The 15,613-nt window shown below is 42.4% G+C and overlaps 1 long non-coding RNA gene across 1 annotated transcript; it reads right to left on the reverse strand.

Moving 5' to 3' along the window:
• Positions 1–550: 550 nt before the first annotated feature.
• Positions 551–15,057, reverse strand: LOC124509656 (uncharacterized). The gene is made up of 3 exons (XR_006961480.1): positions 15,001–15,057; positions 2,039–2,283; positions 551–1,046 (listed from the first exon to the last, which is right to left on the reverse strand). It is a non-coding gene; the product is annotated as an uncharacterized LOC124509656 (long non-coding RNA).
• Between the last annotated feature and the right edge of the window lie 556 nt (positions 15,058–15,613).

Below are 15,613 nucleotides of genomic sequence, written 5' to 3' on the forward strand. Positions count from 1 at the left end.
TTCTCTTCTGTGGCCAATTATAAAAAGTAAAGGAAGGAAGAAAAGGAATCCTTGGAGGGAACAGTAATGAAGTTCCTGGCAGTTACACTGGTGCGAACTGTAGAGCTAGCACAACCCTCCCATCTTACAGATAAGGAAAGTGAGTTGCACACCAGTTGTGACTTCGTAGGTTTTCACAGCTAAAGAATGTCAGATCAGTACCAAAACCAGGTTTTCTGAAATCCATTCTAGAATTCTCTTGACCACACCATGTAGTTTCCATGCCACTGAAGGTGATCAAAGATGAAGGAAGAAAGAAGAAAATGTGATGTGGAGGCAGGAGGAAGGAAACATTTCATAAACACAAGACAAAAATGTGGTATTTTAAGGAAGAGGTTTGCCCTTCATATGAATGATTCTTGGATTTTGGTGTATATTTTTGGTAGCAGTATGCGGTGAGTCACTAACAAAGAGCTTAAGACAGATGAGTTAACATAAATGGACCAAAATAAGCTGTGGTCTCTAGGCTGAGCAGCTGTTGGACAAACCTGCCAATATTTTATTTCCCAGAGACACTTGCAGCAGATGAAAGTGAGCAGGCGGTGAGTGCCACATTAGAAAATTCCACACCAGTTTCCTGTGCCTGACATGTGACTATCCAGGGGAAGGGGAACCCCCCCCCTCCCCCGGCTCTTTAGTGAAGCTCCACTTTGTGGAAGAGGATAGGCAGGGTTGCACGTCACAGCAGGGTGTGGTAGTGAAGGGACAATACAGAGGCATGGGAATCCGGACACCCTGGGTTTTCGGCCCTGATTGTGCCACTAGCTGTGTAACCAAGGGGGACTCCTTCAGCCTCTCTGTGGCTCTGTTTTCAAATTCTGAAAGAGGGGCCTGGATTGAATGACATCCTAAGTACATTCCAGCTTAAAAATGTATAGTCCACATTCATTGAGCACTTATCTTTTGGTAGTTACCTCCAGGTGTGCTTTACATATGGATTTTCCCCTCCATTAAATCTTCAAGGTTGTTTCAACAGTGGACTCATTTTGCAGATTAAGAAACTGAGGCTGAAAGGATAAGAGACACGCCTTAAGTCATAGAGCGAGCAATTGCAGAGTCTGGACTCAAACCTGAGACTGTCTCAGAAACCTGGCTTCTTAACCACCATTCTGCGCTGTCTCTTCTCCCTAAGCAGGAAATTAGGAACACGTTGCCCTCATATCCTTTCCCTCTCCACAGCTATATATCTGTTTCAAATTGTTATGCTTCAATTGCACTGTACTGGATTTTCAGGCCCTAATTGGAGCCCTTCATGGCATCTACCCACTGCCTTGTGAGTGAATGGCATTAAAGATAGTAAATCAAATTCAGAACACACACCTCACACGGAACAGAAATAGTGTTGAGCAGGGCACAGCAGGGCCATTTGATTCACAGGATCATCAGCGTCTTGAATATTTTGTATGTTCTCTCCAGTGAACACTGTGTACTTCATGTTCCTGCTGATGTCACTGGCAGAGATGTCTCTGGGGAGACACCCTGTTTGAAAAGCCAATTCAGTAACCTCTTCTATCCTGATTTAATATAATATGGCCATGGTAATGGTGGTAATAGTGGCGGTTTCTTTGTTCCTTCTCATAAATTACACACACTTTAAACACCTTCTTGTACTGCCTGTCTTTCGATGAAGATGGCAGACAGCAGAGGAACATCCCTCTCTCCAATACAAAATAGAGAAACTCTAAGATTGTGGGTGATTTGATCTAACTTTGGCTCCAGATTGATCTTTAGTTGGGGACTGACAATCCTGTTTTCAAAATCTGTAGGGATATTTTATGACTGAAATCACACTTTGCATAGTTCTTTCTTTGATGGTTACATATATAGAAATAGAGAACTGAGGCAATATCTAATAATTCAAATCAGTAAAGCACTGCTGCTTGTATTTATTTGGATGTTTTAAGCCATAGAAGCTTTGAGCTGAAAAGGGAAAGAAACATACACTCAACCTTCTAAGTCAGACAACAAGTAGTAAAATATGGTGGAATAACTTAATGACCTTGATTCTCTACCTCTTCCTTTGGCCACATCTTTTACCACATGACCTTGGGATTTCGTTCACTAAAGAGGCAGAGTTTATCTTCTCTCCCTTGAATTTGAGTTGGCCTTGTAACTTTCAGCCAGCAGAATGTGGTGGAAGTGATGGTGGGTCAGTTCCAAGTCTAGGCTTCAAGGAACCTTGTGTGTTTTCATTTTCTTGCTCTTCTTCTGTGTTTGCCATGAGAACATGCCGTGGTTATCCTGCTGGAAAATGTGACATGAGGAACAGAGCTGAATTTCCCCAGTCATTGCTGCTGACTTACCTATCTGAGCTGCAGCTGACTGAAAGACCAGTTAGTGAGTCCAAGGGAGATTAGAAACACTATTGAGTCTAAACTGCCAACCCACAGTTTTATGAACTAAATAAATGCTTATTGTTTAAGGACATTGAGTCTTGGGGTGTTTTGTTACACAGCATTATCTGGCAACTGACAGCTGACACAGAAAGTGAGACTTTAGTTGTAAGGAAAACACAAGAATCAAACTGAGGTATAACACAAATCTGAAGTCTTTCCAAATCAGCATGGTTATGGATTATCCCTCAATAGTTATTCTGTACACATATACTGGGTCTATTATTGGTGAGGTCCTATGCTAATTGGAATGCCCAGTGAATGGGAGCCTAAGAGAAGCAAAAGAAAATAATTAACATGATCCAGAGAAGCTGGCCACGGGAATGAAGTCAATCAAATGGCTGATGATATTTAGGGTGGTAGAAAAGGGTGAATTCAAGGAGTTGGCTGTGGGGCCAAGAGTCAAAGAGAAAAACATTGACAGTAGGATGAAGTTAAAAGCTAAGATCAAGAGGAAGGTATTGAATGTGTTATGAAGGAAATACCTATATTAGAGGTGTCTATGTGTGATTGAGTATTTAAATAGAAAATAGGTCGAATTAACACAAGAAAGCATAGCAATGCCATCAGTATACCCCTGCCCTGCAACTATCCAGTTTATTGGGCTCTAGACAATTTCCAGCTGCCACTATCTACTTTCCTGTACCTGAAGGCTTTTTCCAGAGTTGTGGAAGGTCAATTTAAAGGCAAGATGTATTGGGAAACTAACATCTATGCTCCCCCTTCCCCAATATGTCAGCAATCCTCAGCCAATGACCATGGCGGTCAATACATAAATACCCCAGCGCTCTTGGCTCTCTTGGCTTGTGGGATAGTTTTGAAGCATGTATTTTATGCTTTTTAAATGATTTGCCCACAGAACTGAGCTCCAGTCACTTATTGTGGCAGCTGGCTTAACAATATGCCCTTTATTTGCTGCGTTCCCATCCCTTCCCTATCTCACTTCCCCCACTCACTCCAAGGCCACTAGCCTCTCTCCTGCTCCTCTTCCCGCCCCAAAGCCCTTGCAGCCGCTGCATTCCCTGCCTGAATTTCTCCTCTCCTGACATGTTTGCGACTGATTTCTTCTTGTTGTGCAGGCCTCAGGCTAAATCTCACCTTGTTAAGGAAGACTTGCCTGGCCATCAGACCCAATTGAGCTTCATCATCTGATGTTAATTCTCAATGTCACTTCTTCTATCGGATGTTTTTCTTATTTCTTTCTTTGTTTTCATATGTTTTTGGCAAGGGTATAAGCGGGCAAAGGCATTTTAGGAAGGTCATTCAGCAGTGTGTACTAAAGCCACCTATGACTCAGCAGTTCCATTCGTAGACATACATCTCAGGAGAATGCATGCTTATGTCCAACAAAAGCCGTACGCAAGGATGTTTATCACAGCTTTATTCATGATAGACCCAGACTGAAACCAAAGCGAATATCCCTCAATAGGAGAATGGATACATTAATTGTGGAATAGTCAACGGAATATTCTGCAGTGGAACAGTACATAGCAATAAGAAGAATGAGGTGCTGCTATGCATGCCTCACAGATGAATTTCTTAGAAATTTACAGTGAACAAAAGAAAACATATTATTTGATTCCATTTCTATGACATTCATGAACAAGGAAAAGTAATCTGTGGTGGTAGGAGCTGGAATAGTGGTTATCTCTGGGTGGGAGGATATTGACAGGGTGCTGGAAATATTCTATATCTTGATGTAGGTGATAGCTACATGGATACATACATACGTGAAAGGCCAGTGAGGTACATACTTAAGATGTGTATACATTCTATATATGTCATACATGAATAAAGTGAAAAATAAAAAAGTAGTTTCCATGAGAGCAAGGACATTTTTTTTGACTTACACACTACTGCCTGACACAGTGTGCCATCAATAAGTACTTCTGGACTGAGCAAATGAATAAATGTGGATTTGCATTTTTTAAAAAACTTTAAACCAAAAATTAAGTAAGCTCTTACTGAATATCTATTCCACATGCTGTATATAGTAGGGGCATCAAAGATGAGTCAGCCAAACGAGAAATATACAACTGATTGTATAAAATGGCAGCATATCATAAATGCTATAGAAACAGATGCCAAACAAAGCGTTAGCAGTGCTAGAAAGAGAGAAGCATTTCAATTGCAGCTTTGGGTAAACAAGATTTGATCTGGCCCTGGAAATATTTGGGCAGGTAGGGCTGAGTGGGAGAGGAAACAAAGAAGGGGGTGGGTGTGAATGGCAGGGAACAAAGACTCAAAGACAGGAAGCCCAGGGAAATGTTGAAACCTGAGGTGGCTGCAGTCAGGGCTGGGGAGTCATGGGGGAGGGAAAGATGAACATCTGTCAAAGCAGCTTGGGGCCCGCTCACAAAGGGCCTGGACTACTTCGCAAGGAGTTTGGCCTCCATACATTCATAGGGATAAAGTTTCAAAGGTTCTAAATCAAAAGAGTGATTTTGAAGGGAGACTTGTTATCCTTCCTAAATTAATATTAAAAAATATGTTCACTTACAGAAGAATCTGAAAAGCCAGTTCAATGCAAAGGACACACTGATAGAATCACTGCTTTCACTCTCGCATACCGACTCTGGGACACCTAAACCAAGTGACATGGAATTCACATACCATAAGATTTACTATTTTGAAGTATACAGTTCAGTGGGTTTTTAGTATGTTCACAAGCTTGTGTAACTATCACCACTAATTCCAGAACATTTTCATCACCCTGAAAAGAAACTCCCAAACTCATTGTACTCATGCTCTCTATTTCCCCCTTTCCCCAACCCTGGCAACCACTAATCTACTTTCTGTCTCTGTAGATTTTCCCAGACGTATTTTTCTTTTTATAGTGTTTACTCTGAGCTGTCAGCACAGAGCCTGACAGGGGGTTCAAACTCACAAACCATGAGATCATGACCTGAGCCGAAGTCTGACACTTAACCGACTGAGCCACCCAGGTGCCCCGCAGAGGTATTCTTCTATGTGTACATGGACAAATTTGCTTCTCCCCCCATTCACACAAATGAGTTTGTACATACTGTAAAGTAAGACTCTTGAACATACATCTTGACTCTTACTCTTGAACATATCAGATTAGTTTGTAAAAAATTCTGGGTGGCAGGGTAAGGATGGATAGGGAAAAAAGGTCGGGGGGCACTGAGACCATTTAGCAATGCCTACAGTACAGAGGAGCAAGAAGTCCTACAGGCAAGAAGCAGGATGCCAGCAATCTAGTTGATGCTGGGGTGTGCTACCAAGATCCACACTTCAGGACTGGCATGTGCTTCCAGGATCCCCACTCATTAGCCCAGCTAGAGGAAATGCTGGTGGCCAATGGACCTCAGCTGAGTCTCCTTCTGGGCCTTGCCTTCACCTAAAGAGAGCTTGCTAGCCCAAGATCACACTCTTTCTCTAGGGAAGCTTACATCCAAAGATTGGTCGATGCTGGGGTGGGGGTAATACACGGCTAGACACCTTCCCCAACTTGAAAAATCTCTGAAGGGCCATCCCAGCTCCAGAGCTCCCTAAAAGCTGAACCTTTTATTGTGACTGTATTGCAGCCCATTTCTTCCCTCTGCCCAAACCTGCTTGCTTCAATTCTCCACAGGCATTGTCCCTAACAAACATCCTGCACTTATATCTCTGTCTTAGAATAGTGGCAAATAGTGGCAAATAGTGGCAAATAGTGGCAAATAGTGAGGATGGAAATGGAGCTCATGTGTGTCGAAGTCTTTGTAGAGTAACTGAATGGACAGAGCTTAGTGATCACTTGGACGTGTGGTGTGGGAAGGGTGGGAGAGTTAAAGAGAAGGAGCAAAACAAACATATATAAATATATATATAATTTATACATTAGGTTTATATATACATGCACATATATTACTTACATGTATGTAAATACATAATCCATCCTCAGGCACTTACTCAGTGTCTACTTGTGTCTACTTTGTACCAAAAACAGTTCTAGAACAGAGAGGTTCAAGGTGAAGTAGATCTGGTTCTTCTGCTTAGTGAATCAACAGCGTTTTGGGTCAGACGGGGAGTCAACAATGAATTCGAATACAATTTGTTGCACACCATGGTAAATGATAAGGAAAAGTGATGAGGAGATATTAAGGGAGTGAAGATACTGCCAAGATTTGAAGCTGAGGTGTTTTGAAAGATGGTAAAGTCATCATGTGACATGGAGAATGGAGATGAAAGAGTCTGCAGGTAGAAAATAAATGTCAAGGTCATGTCCTTTAAAGAGTTAGAAATATGGGGCAACTGGGTGGCTCAGTTGGTTAAGCGTCTCACTCTTGGTTTCAGCTCAGGTCATAATCTTGCAATTTGTCAGGTTCTGCGCTGAGTATGGAGTCTGTTTGGATTCTCTCTCTCTCTCTCTCTCTGTCTCTCTCTATCTCTCTCCTTCTCTGTCCTTCCCTTGCTTGTGCTCTCTCAAAATAAATAGATAAACAGTAAAAAAAAGAGTTAGAAATACGGGTTTGGAACTCCTGAGAGAGGTCATGGATAGAAATATAGATTTAAGCGGCATCTATATAGAAATGATTGTTAATGCTTTGGGAGTAAATGAGATTGTCAAGGGAGATCGTGTAAGATGGAAACTTGAGAAAGTTCTGCACCAGAGCTGACTAATTTCTGAACTTAGTCAGCTACTCCCTATGCCAACACCCATGGCAGACATAGCTAACTGAACATACAGCCTCAGAATTCTTCTTAACTCATGGTTTCTGGCAGCCATTACCAATAAATCCCCTTACCATTCCTGGTTTCTTCTCCAAGTCTAGGTGTGGTGACCAGGAACAATTGTGGGCCTCCAGGGAAGAATGAGCTGCTCTGATTATAAGGTGCAGAGAGAGTACCCAAACAGGCAGGAGAAATAGTAGGGGAGTGGCGGTGGTGCAGTCCCAGGAAGAAGAATAGTGTTTCAGAAAGGAAGTAAAAACATTGGTCAAACGATAGAGTAAGTTGAGAACTTGAGGAGACAGTGAGATTTGAGTGGGTGGCCAATGGTGACTTTACAGAGAGTGCTTTCACTAGTGGTTTGCAAGAGAAGTAAGATGAAGGAGGTTTGAGTACAGAACGGGAGGCATTTCCAAATGCTTGTCTATAAATGGCCTGCCTTGGACCCCTCTGGGGAGCTTGTTGAAAATGCATTTCTAGAGAGCCATGACTCCTGCTGTACTCTGGCCTCCCGGGAGCACTTCTATCGGGGTTATCTGTATAGCAGAGAGAGGCTAGAAGCTATGGGCAGTTGCTCACTGTGGCAGATGCTATTGATGTTCCTTTCACATGAATTAGCCCTCACCACTCAATACACACTGTTGGTGTCATACACAAGCACATGTGACTCTCTGCCTGAGGACTTTCTTTGGCCACTGGAGCATGCTTGCCTGCTTTCCAGAAATGCCAAAAAGTTAATTTTTCAGGGAGCAGCCCTCAACCAATGAAGGAGAGAAGTTGTTTGATAAATATTTCAGCTTCCTCTCCTCTCAGGGGGAATAACTGGGGGCTTGTTTTATGCAGTCTCTCACTAGTCCCCTGTAGGATCGAGTCTGAGGTGTCTAGAACATGCTCATTAACATACCCTGCATTGACTTCCTTCCCTCTGTCTCACTTCCCTACTTTTCTATTGGTCCCAGATCACCTTTCACCTAAACTATTAGTACCCATTTCTTTGTCTCCTGGGGAACCCCAAAACTCACCATCTCATTTCCTCTTCGTGGGCACACATAACAACCACATATTCCAGGGGCCCTTCCAGGCTGGTTGAGCCCATGTGACTAGGCTCTGACACATGGGCAGAAGTGGTATACATCACCTCCAGGCCTAGCCACAAAACTCCTGGTCTGATCATCCCTCTCAGTCTTTCCTTTCATGGTGACTTGAGAGGCCATGTGTTTAAGATGGCAGCATCACAAACTAGAATTGACGTGGATTCCTAAGTCATCATTTGGAAGGAATCTACTAGCAAGAGCTGTCTCACTTATATAAGACTGTGGCATGATTGAATGAGACAAAGAAATTTACTATGTTAAGTCACTGAGATTTTTTTTTTTGTTATAGCAGCTTGCATTAACGACCCTGAATCATGTACCTGCCCTCTCAGTCTTCCCTCATTCAGTTCTCCAAAATGACTGTCCTCCATCTTCCTTCAAAAATTTCCATTGCTTCGTGTGGCTGACAACACAGCTGAAAACAGCCATGTGTTAAAGTCAAGGCATACAATTATCTGATTAAAGTACACTCAATTATGAACACTAAGAACCAAATTAGCTACTGAAAGATAGTTCTGTTTTCAAATGGATTCCTGCTTGGTAGAGTCTATGAGGGAAATTTTCCTACATATGCTTCTTGGGGTCTTTGCATAATGATTGGCCCAGCCCACTTCCAACCCTACCTGTTTTGTATAGAAAAAAGAGGGGTCAGCCACTTCTAAGGTATTGCTGACCTCTAGCTCCAGGGATAAAGTCCAAACTTGTTAGCCTGACATTTTCCAGTGTCCCAGGTGGCCCCAACCTACATTCCTACTCTGATCTTTGCCCTCCTTCCCATGAGACCTCTCAAATCGTACTACTCATGACAGGTTATGCTTTCCCACCTCCACACCTTGGCTCCACTGTACCCTCAACTTGGAGCATCCTTTCCTCTCCTCTGCTCCTTACCAGACCCAACCCCCACTCATGGGCCTGACTCAAATTTTGTCTCCTCTGAAATCCCATTTTGACTTCCCTTGCCACTATTCATTTGGTCTTCAGCATTTGCTCTTATTACTATTTTTTATCTTTTCATGTGTTTATGTCCTCTCTTCTGAACTACAAATGAACTATTTAAAGGAAAAATTATGCCTATTTCTCTTTTTAATCTCTATAGCTTTTAACATAGTTCCAGGGACATGATTACTAAAAATAGACAGATAGACAGCAAATTGAACTTTGTAAATATCAGAAATGCAAAGTCTTGTTCACATATAATTTTTAAAAACTTATTCAGGAGTGCCTGGCTGGCTCAGTCAGTAGAGCATGAAACTATTGATCTTGGGGTTGTAAGTTCAAACCCCACATTGGGTGTACAGATTACTTAAAAATAAAATCTTAAAAAAAAACCCAAAAACTTATTCAGAAATAATTTTGAACTTGCAGAAAAGCTGCAGGAATAAAAATAGTATAAATCACATCTGTAAATGCTTTGCCTAGATTTACTTGTTTACCTATTATAATTTACCTCATTTCCTTTATATTTCCCTCTCTATCATCTATTATTTTCTCTTTCTCCATACACACACACACACACACACTCACTCTTTATGATTTTCTGAGCCCTTCGAAGTTTACTTACATACATCATGAGCATTTACCCTTAAATACTTCAGTGTGCCTTTCCTAAGAATAGAAATAGTCTGTTACCTAATTACAGAGAAGTGATCAACTTCTGCCAACTTAATACTGATACAACACATTTGTGTCAATAATTTGTTCTAATTCCAATTTTGTCAATTGACCCAATAATGTCCTTTATGGCATCTTTCCCCTCCAATACAGGATCCAATATAGAGTTACATATTGCATTTAGTTGTCATGTCACCCTAGACTCCTTTAATCTGGAGAACATTTTTGTAGCCTTTCTTTGTCTTTTAGGACAAAGTTACTTTTCAAGTTAACCCTTCTCCCCCTTTCTAAAGAATGTCAGAATTTGAAAACATCTTCTAGGTTTGGCTGGCTGTACTATATGTGCGCACATGGATGGGTGTGGGCGTTCTGAGAAGTGCCAGAATCACTCCCAGCAAGACTGCACACTTGAGCCTTCTCATTTTGAAATTATAATCAATGGCAATATTTTTTACGCTTCTATACAGGAACCTTTGACTTATTTTATTTACAGTATCTTTCTCCTTCCTTAAGAGGAGTTGGAGTGGAAGAGGAAATCGCAAATCTCTCCTCCAGCTTCTGCTGGCCTGAAGGCTGCAGGGGAGGAAAAGTCAATAGAGGAAGTGAGAGAGTAAACTGAGAAGTTGAAATCAAAGCGGTGGGCTGCTGAGTCTTGCCTGTGGTGTATGTCTTCTCTGAAGTCAAAGCATTTTTACAGACAACATTCAACCATAGCTAAATAAAATCCCTATGCCATTGAAAGGGAAGGCATTAGTAATTTCCGTTGTCTCTGAGTGGAAACAGAGACACTGACAGGCGCAATGGCTTTTCTACTTTGAGTCTGAGAGGCGGTGAGGAATCATGGAAAGAGTTGATAAAGGATGAATCTGTTCAGGAGATATGAATCTATTTATTACCATTGCTGCCAAGTAGTTATGTAGCTCAGCAAGTCACATCCTCTCTGAGCTTTGATATCATTATCAAATGAGGGTTTGGAGTGGAGTAGACTGGTTCTAAGTTTCCTTCCATGCCTCTAACATTCCATGATGAGGAGTTCCAGCATACTTTACTACACATCTATGGCGTGTCTACTACATGTAGGGCATTGGCTAGGATGAATAGGGCCTTGTCTTTGTTCTCAAGCATCTCCCAGCATGGTGGTAGTGCTAGAGGGAAGAAGTGTAAGCAAAGAATTGTGAGAAGGGCCATGACAGGGGCAAGTTCAAGGTAGAAGTGTGTTACAAAGGACAGAGTAAGCAAATTTCCCTGGGGAGAGGAATGTTTCACCAAAGAGGTGCCAGTGGTTGTTGAACAGAGTCTTGATAGTGGGGACAAGGCATTAGAGGCAGAAGGTGCATGGCTGTTGACTGGATATCCTTTGAATTTGCTGGAACACAATGTGCCCAAGGTAAAGTGAGGGTAGTGAAGTTGGAGTGGGGGCAATACAGGGTCCGATTTCAGAAGGCCACTTTGTCAGGCAGAGAGGAGTTTGAGGGGTGAGGTGAGACTCAAGGCCAGATCATTGGGGAATCTATTGCAGAAGATAAAGGATAAAGGACTCAGAGATTCAGGGGACACAAAGCGGCACAGTGGTTGGAGGCATGCTTAGAAAGATTGAGGAAGTTCACCAGCTGAATGTGGGGCCAAGGGAGAGAGAAGGCTGTCACAGGACTCTGGGGTTTCTGATCTGGGCAATGGACTGAACTGTGGTGCTAAGTGCAGTTGGAAGTCTCTAAGGAGGAGCAGGTTTGGAGATGTACAATGAGATCTGTTTAGGATATGTTGGATATGTACATGGATATGAAGCTCAGGAAAAGTCTGAGCTGGAGGCAGATTTGATGGTTAACATGTTAGAGGTGTTAAGGATGTCACCCAGGGAGACAGTAACTTTAGGGAAAGACCATGATTGACGGGGAAGAATAGGAGTTCTGTTGTCTCAGTAGGTGTACATTCTTTATCTGCTGAGATCCTCTTAGCTATATGATAGTGGGCAAGTAACTTTGAACCTGTTTCTTCGTTTTTAAGAATGGCCTCAATTTGTAGACATATGAGAGTTTGATATAAAAAAATCCAATCTATGAAACTTATAAGCGGAGCAGGAAGGACACCCTGGGAAACACTATTACGCTGCTTCCTACAGGCATCAGGAGGAGCCATTTGGTAAGTTCCCCTCACCCGTACTGCCTTTCTTGCCACAGTTATCTCAGAGAGTTCTTATGAAAATTAAGCGAGATTAGGTTTGTGTGAACACTTCAATATAAATGTTAGCTATTATTGGGGCACCTGGGTAGCTCAGTTGGTTAGGCGTCTGACTTCGGCTCAGGTCATGATCTCACGGTTCGTGAGTTCGAGCCCTGCATCAGGCTTGCTGCTGTCAGCGCCGAGCCCACTTCGGATCCTCTCTGTCCCTCTTTCTCTCTGCCCCTCCCTGCTCTCTCTGTCTCTCTCTCTCTCTCTCTCTCAAAAATAAAATTTTTAAAAAAGTTTGGTTATTATCAAAATGAATGAAACAGAGACATGACCAATTTGTCAGCATTTTCTGTGGTGTTACCACCGCGGAGTGTCTGTCAGTATCAACACTGAGGAATGTTCCAACTAGCCAGTGGCAAAACTGCACTAAAACTGAGAGTCTCTGACTCTTGTCCATAGTTAAGCTAATCACTGTGTAAGGCTATTTTACAGACCTGGGATTTACCTGGTGTTGTGGGGCAGAAAGGAGTAGAACTGTAGATTGGAGCATTTGTGAGACCAACAAGGGCTTGAGGTCTCTTGTGATCACTACTTGTCTACTCTGCTGTGCCCCCAGTGAGGAAGTGGAAAGATGAACTCTGCCCTTAACCATGTGATCACAACTCCTCCCAGAACTTTCAATTCTCGTCTCCAGGCAGGATGGATAACCCCGCTACACAAGCAGAGGCATTACTCCAACAACACGTAAAGCATGCCAGTGCCCAGAGGGTTCTTGATGGATGAGTTCGCTGGACAGGCCAGATATTCAGCACAGAAGACAGCAGTATTTACTGGGTGAGGCAGGCCCCGGTCCAAATTAGCCCATGATTACAGAGGACCCGGGCCATATTCTGGTGTGGGTGGCAGGGATGGGCAAGACCGATAACCTGAGCTCATGGCAAGGTTGCTTTAACTGTTTTTTTTTTTTTTTTCCCACAAAGCAGCTAATAAGCCAAGCAGATGATATATATGACATAATAGTGCAGGGATGTAGATGGAGCTCCCTGTCACTTGTTTTGCTTTTCTTAGTGAGCTTGGCAGCCTGAAAACAGTGAGATGGCCCTTAGGTCAGAAGAGCCCAGAGTTGTAAGCCCATTGCCGTTTAAACTTCAGCCATGGAAGCATCCAGAAACTTGTACAGCCATATAAGGCAGCAGTCTGGTACTCAGCACCCCCCTCACTCAAGACAAAGCCTAGGATTGGTCCCTGAAATTCTGGCTGGACCACCACAGGAGCAACTGCCTCTTATGCATGCCTGCGCTGTAAGCCCTAGGAGCTTTTCATCAATGGTTACTTCCAGGGTTTCTTCAGCAGGCATGCAGTGGCCTACAGTACTACGGTAATACCGAGTTAAACCCTATATCCTCTCTTTCCTTTCCATTCCCTCTCTCTCTCCCACCCTCCATTCCTTCTTTCCTGTTCTCTCTTTCTTTTTAATAGACTTTATTTTTTAAGACACTTTTATATTGCAGAAAAAGTGATCAGATAGTACAGATACACAGATAGTTCCCACATACCTCACCTCCTCCACTACCTTGCATAATTTCCCCTCTTATTAACATCTCACCTTAGCAAGATACATTTGTTATGATTCATGAACCAAAATTGATACATTATTATTAACTAAAGCCCATATTTTCTTAAGATTTCTTTAGTTTTCCCCTAATGTCCCTTTTTCCAGGATCACACCCAGGATACTTGACATTTAGCATGTCATGTGACATCTAACATCTCTTTAGGCTCCTCTTGGGTGTGACATTTTCTCAGATTTTCCTTGTTTTTTGATGACCCTGACAAGCTTGAGAACTGATCAGGTATTTTGTAGGATGCCCCTCTATTGGGATTTGTCTGATGTTTTCCTCACAATTGAACTGGGGTTATAAGTTTGGGGAGAAAGACCACAGAAGTAAAGTGCCATTTTCATCACATTATATCAAGGGTATGTGCTATCAACATGACTTTTGACTTCTGATGGTAATCTCTTTCATCTGGCTAAAGCAGTGTTTGTTAGGTCTCTCCACTGCAAGGTTACTCTCCTCCTTTCCCACACCATTCTCCTTGGATGGAAGTCATTCTACACAGCTCATATTTAGAGAACGGGAAGCTATGGTCTATTTCCTTTAGGGTGGAGTATCTACAAAATTTATTTCCAATTCTTCTGCATGGAAGATTTCTTTCTTCTCCCCATTTATTAATTTATTCAATCATTCATTTGTGTCAGCATGGGATCGTGGATATATTTTGAGTTATAAAGCAAAACTATTTTATTTATTGTGTTGTCCAAATTGTTCCAGCTTTGGCCATTAGGAGCTCTTTCAAGTTCCTACCTACCTTCCTTCCTTCCTTCCCCCACCCCCCCCCCTCTCTCTCTCAGCATTTCCTTCCTTTCTGGCATTACAAGTCTCTCTTGAAAAATAATCTTGTTCAGTTATTCACCCAACCAAAATGCAGTGTGAGCTTACTGTATATCAGGCAGAGAGAATTCAAGGATGAGCAGATCTTAGCCCTGCCTTCAGGGAAGTGTCAACGTGGGGTGGGGAGGTGGGCAGAAGGAAGGAGAGACAGGCAAGAAAAAAGAGCCTGGTGAGTGCTTTGGCAGAGAGTGGAAGTCAGGATGCTTGCCTCAGTTATGTGTACTCACTTCTCTGCCTCTCCTGAGCATTTCTGACTGATTCTCTTAGAAGAACCTTCAGCTCTACACCCTGGGCTAGTTTTTCTTTCTTCTCTTCGTCTCTGCTCAATCTCTTCACTTTTCTAGGCAGGGGAATATTTTAGAAAGAGCATAGCAGCCACCACAGATAAGTGTTAAAGATTATCTACATTGATATTTATCATGCATAAAATGGCTCCTGACTATAGGAAAGAAGGGCTATGACAGTCCTCTATTAGCACTTTGCAACTCCCGTGGACATGGGGTGGCTTGTAATTATGGATAAAAGGGAAAGTAAGTGAGAACTTCAGTAGCAGGAATTTGATTTTCTTACCTCCCAACCTGCAGCCTTATCGAAGATCAGTGTCCCAGGAACCTGCTGTCTCAGTCCCAGCTTCACATTTCCAAAGTCCGGCTAATGGCCAACTGTTGGTTAATCGACATCTGAGCAGTAATTATTTTTAGATTGCCCACTATATGTTCTGCCACTCAGTGTTATGTGAGCATGTAATGAAATCCATGCCCTAGTGCATTAACTAACCTTTTGAAAAAACCTTTCAATAGCATCTCCCCCTGCTTCCCCTTTCACAAAGAGCTGGCAAAAAGCCCCTGGACTTGAGTGCTAAATGTTGAACCATTAAAAACTCTGGTGAAAGCTATGAAGTCATCAAGTATTGACCTGAGAGAACATTTAGCACCATCTGATTTCTCCATCCTGACATCAACATGAAACGGACCTTACATGCCAATGAATCACTTTCTCTATTTAAGTTCAGAGGGTTTGTCTAAAATAGCTCCCTTGGTACAAAATGGAAACTCAGCCCAGGGATTATAATGGTGAGTGGTATACTCAAGTTTTGTGCTTTCATCATAAGAAAAGGAAGGCTTACTAAAATTAGATTTTTTTTTTTTTGGCCGGGGGAGGGATGATAGGGTAGAAATGTCTT

Source organism: Lynx rufus, unplaced genomic scaffold (assembly GCF_022079265.1).
Source record: "Lynx rufus isolate CCGP_SWC_20201006 ecotype Redwood Valley unplaced genomic scaffold, mLynRuf1.p SCAF_14, whole genome shotgun sequence".
In the NCBI taxonomy this organism is placed as follows: domain Eukaryota; kingdom Metazoa; phylum Chordata; class Mammalia; order Carnivora; family Felidae; genus Lynx; species Lynx rufus.